Source organism: Panthera uncia, chromosome X (assembly GCF_023721935.1).
Source record: "Panthera uncia isolate 11264 chromosome X, Puncia_PCG_1.0, whole genome shotgun sequence".
NCBI lineage: Eukaryota > Metazoa > Chordata > Mammalia > Carnivora > Felidae > Panthera > Panthera uncia.
The window spans coordinates 62221517-62226663 of NC_064817.1; the positions used below are offsets into that span (position 1 = coordinate 62221517).

The 5147-nt window shown below is 35.1% G+C and overlaps 1 pseudogene; it reads right to left on the reverse strand.

Moving 5' to 3' along the window:
* Positions 1-4098: 4098 nt before the first annotated feature.
* Positions 4099-5147, reverse strand: LOC125932218 (calmodulin-like; annotated as a pseudogene).

Consider the following 5147-nt stretch of genomic DNA (forward strand, 5'->3'; position numbering starts at 1 on the left):
TGGGACCTTATGAAGATAAAAAGCTTCTGCACAGCAAAGGAAACAACAAACAAACCTAAAAGGCAACCAACGGAATGGGAAAAGATATTTGCAAATGACATACCGGAGAAGGGGCTAGTATCCAAAATCTATAAAGAGCTCACCAAACTCCACACCCAAAATACAAATAACCCAGTGAAGAAATGGGTAGAAAACATGAATAGACACTTCTCTAAAGAAGACATCCAGATGGCCTACAGGCACATGAAAAGATGTTCCACATCGCTCCTTATCAGGGAAATACAAACACTCAGATATCACCTCACACCAGTCAGACTGGCCAAAATGAACAAATCAGTAGACTATAGATGCTGGAGAGGATGTGGAGAAACGGGAACCCTCTTGCACTGTTGGTGGGAATGCAAATTGGTGCAGCCACTCTGGAAAGCATTGTGGAGGTTCCTCAGAAAATTAAAAATAGACCTACCCTATGACCCAGCAATAGCACTGCTAGGAATTTACCCAAGGGCTACAGGAGTACTGATGCCTAGGGGCACTTGTACCCCAATGTTTATAGCAGCACTCTCAACAATAGCCAAATTATGGAAACAGCCTAAATGTCCATCAACTGATGAATGGATAAAGAAATTGTGGTTTATATACACAATGGAGTACTACGTGGCAATGAGAAAGAATGAAATATGGCTTTTTGTAGCAACGTGGATGGAACTGGAGAGTGTGATGCTAAGTGAAATAAGCCATACAGAGAAAGACAGATTCCATATGGTTTCACTCTTATGTGGATCCTGAGAAACGTAACAGAAGCCCATGGGGGAGGGGAAGGAAAAAAAAAAAGAGGTTAGAGTGGGAGAGAGCCAAAGCATAAAGAGACTGTTAAAAACTGAGTACAAACTGAGGGCTGATGGGGGGTGGGAGGGAGGGGAGGGTGGGTGATGGGTATTGAGGAGGGCACCTTTTGGGATGAGCACTGGGTGTTGTATGGAAACCAATTTGACAATAAATTTCATATATTGAAAATAAATACATATCTGATAAAGGAATTGCATCCAAAATATATTTTAAAAATTCTTAAAAACTCAACAATATGAAAACTATCTAGTTTTTGTAGCATTATTTACAATGCCAAGGTATGGAAGCAACCTAATTGTTTATCAATAGGTAAATGGATAAAGATGTGATATACACACACACACGCACATACATACACACACATACACACACACACACAATGCACCCTGGAATATTACTCAGCCATTAAAACAGGATGAGATCTTGCCATTTGCAACAACATGGATGGACCCAGAAGGTATTATGCTCAGTGAAATAAATCTGACACTGAAAAAAAAAAAAAAAAAAAAAGAAAGAAATTTGGATATCTTACTTTGAAAAATGTCTATTTAGGTCCTCTGCCCAGTTTTAAAAATCAGATTGTTTGGTTTTGTTGTTGTTGTTGTTGTTGTTGTTCAGTTGTATTTTTTAAAATTTTTAATATGAAATTTATTGTCAAATTAGTTTCCATACAACACCCAGTGCTCATCCCAACAGGTGGCCTCCTCAATACCCATCACCTACCCTCCCATCCCTCCCACCCCCCATCAACCCTCATATTGTTCTCAGTTTTTAAGAGTCTTTTATGGTTTGACTTTGAATATTAGCCCATTATCTGATATATGACATGGTTTGCCAAAAGTTTGACCTATTCTATAGGTAGTCTTTTTATTTTGTTGATTTTTTCTTTTGCTTTGCAGGAGTTTTGTGTTTAATTTAGTCCCACTTGTTGATATTTTCTTTTTTTGTTTGTGCTTTTGGTGTCATATCCAAAAAAAGCACTGTTAAGACCAATGTCAAGGAGTATTTTTCACTATGTTTTATTTCAGGAGTTTTATAGTTTAAGGCCTTTATGTGTAGACTTTGATCCTTTTAGAGTTAATTTTTGTGAATGGTATGAGATATGTTACCAATTTCATTTTTCTGCAGGTTATACAGTTCTTCCAATACCATTTTTGGAAGACTATCCTTTCCCCACTGGAGGTTCCTGACCCCCTAATCAAATATTATTTGACCATATATGCAGAGGCTTAATTCTGGACTCTTCTGTTCCATTGGTCTATGTGCCTATTTATTATTATTATTAATTATTATTATTTGCAGTACTGCATGATTATAATTCTTATAGTTTTTAAATATAGTTTGAAATCAGGAAATGTGATGCCTCCAGTTTTTTTTATTCTTTCTCATGATTGCTTTATCTATTCAAGATCTTTTATGATTCCATACACATTTTAGGATTGTTTTTTCTAGTTCCACAAAAAATGCTATTGGTATTTTGATACGGATTGCATTCAATCTACAGGTGGCTTTGGGTAGTATGAACATTTTGACAATATTAAGTCTTCCAATCCATGAAAACAGGATGTCCTTCCATTTGTGTCTTAGATTTCTTTCAGTGAAGTCTTATTCTTTTCATTATAACAAATCCATTACTTCTTTGGATAAATTTATTCCTAGGTATTTTATTGTTTTTGATGCTATTGTGAATGGGATATTTTCTTTATTTCTTTTTTCCGATGTTTTATTATTAGTATATATAAAAACACCTGATTTCTGTGTATTGATTTTATATCCTACAACTTTATGGAATCCATCATTTAAATCCAATAGTTTTTTTAGTTTGGTATATGGGATTTTTATTACATAAGATCGTATCATCAGTAAATAGTGATAATTGTACTTCTTCATTTCAGATATGAATGCCTTTTATTTCTTTGCCTTGCTGATTGCTCTAGTTAGTACTTCCAGTACTATGTTGAGTAAGAATGGAGTAGGCACCTTTGTCATGTTCTTAATCCTCAAAGAAAAGATTAGTATTTTCCATTAATAGAATGTTAACTATGGGTTTGTCATATATGGCCTTTATTATATTGAGGTATGTTATTTCTATACTTATCTGTTGACCGATTTTACCATTAGAAATGTATTTTGTCAAATGCTTTTTCTGCATTTTTTGAGGTGATTGTATAAATTTTATCTTTCATCCTATGAAGTGTATCACATTTATTTATTTATTTATTTATTTATTTATTTATTTTTGGGGGGGGTAAACTATTTTTTATTGGAAAACAAATACAAAACTTGGAATGGATTTGTGGCAAATCATGCCATAAGCAGATTTTCTCTAAGTGGCTAAGCAAAGTTTAAAAAGCAAGTAATAGGGGTGCCTGAGTGGCTCGGTTGGTTAACCATCAACTCTTGATTTTGGCTCAGGTCATAATCTTATGGTTCATGGGATCAAACCCCATATCAGGCTCTGCACTGACAGAGCAGAGCCTGCTTGGCATTCTCTTTCTCTCTGCATCTCCCCTGCTCTCTCTCTCTCTCTCTCTCTCTCAAAATAAATAAATGAACTTTTTTTTAAAGCAAGTAGTAATAAAAAAAATGTTTTAGGTGCAGGACCATCAGTACCAAAAAATAGTGTACAAGCACCTGGATAATACACCTGTTTTGCAATAGTGTAGCTTTTAAGTACATATTGTCCACACAGAGTCCATAGTCCACAGAGTTACATCTCCACATTTCAACAACATGCTGACAGTTCCTAAAGAAAACTATTTTTTTAAAAAGGTAAAACACAGATGTTCTCTCATTTGACCAATTACATCTGTTTAGATGTGCAGAAGAGCTTAGATATATCCAGAGTAAGCCACATGTAACATGTTACTTGATCAATTTTCTAAAATAAGGTTTCAGGACAATGACAGAAAGCTGAGAAAAGAAAAAAAAATGGAGGAATGGAATCCTAATTACTATACAGGCAACTTTTTAAATGTTTATTTATTTATTTTGAGAGAGGGTGTGTGAGTGGTGGAGGGACAGAGAGAAGAGAAAAGAGAGAATCCCAAGCAGGCTCCATGCACAGCATGGAGCCCAACACTGGACTCCACATGGGACTCAATCTCATGACCTTAATATCATGACCTGAGCCAATATCAAGAGTCTTATGCTTAACCAACTGAGCCACCAGACGCTCCTGTACAGGTATGTGTGTATATATATATATATATATATATTACATCAGGGGGAAACCTTTTACAGATAAGTTAAAAAGAAAAGGCACATAAACAATTTTGTACAAGAAATTTAACACATTCTGTACAATGTCTTCACTTTCATGTCATCATTTGTACAAACTCTTCATAGTTTACCCGACCAGCTCCATCAATATCTGCTTCCCTGAGAATTCATCAACCTCATCATGTGTTAACTTCTCTCCCAGGTTTATCATCACATGGCTAAGCTCTGCTACACTAATATAGCCTTTGCCATCTTTACCAAACACGTGGTATGCTTCTCTAATTTCTTTTTCGTTGTCTGTGTCTATGATTTTTATTGCCATCATTATGAGAAGTTCTAGGAAGTCAATTGTGCCATTACCATTAGCATCTACTTCATTAGTCATGTCCTGTAACTCTGTTTCTGTGGGATTCTGCCCAAGAGACCTCATTAGAGTTCCCAATTCTTTTTGTTGTTAAAGTTCCATCATCATCCTTGTCAAATAGTGAAACAACTTCTTTGAATTCTGAAATCTGATGTTCAGTTAGTTGGTCAGTTATGCTGTAAGTAGCACTGGTCTCTGAGAAGTGACCGCAAAATCACTCAGCTCACTGGCCCCACTTGAACTCATATGTCATGTTTGAGTATTTTAAAACATCCTTCCCTGGGGTAAATTTCACGTAGTCATGGTGTATAATCCTTTTGATTAGTTCTTAAATTGAGTTTGTTAATATTATTTTCAGTATTTTTGCAACTTGGTTTATCACGGATATTGGTCTCTAGATTTTTTTTTCTTGTAGTGTCTTCATCTGGCTTTCATATCAGGGTAATTCTGCCTCTATAGAATGAGTTTGGCATCCTGCTCTTAAATTTTTCTCCTCCTCTTAAATTTTTGGGAGAGTTTCAGAAGGATTAGCATTAATTCTTCCCTAAGTGATTGGTAAAATTCATCTGTAAGCCATCTTGTCCTGGGGGTGTCTATGTTTGGAATTTTATTATTATTATTATTAATTATTATTATTATTATTGAAGTATGGTTGACATTCAATTAGTTTTATGTGTATAATAGAGTGATATGACAATTCTATAAATTACAC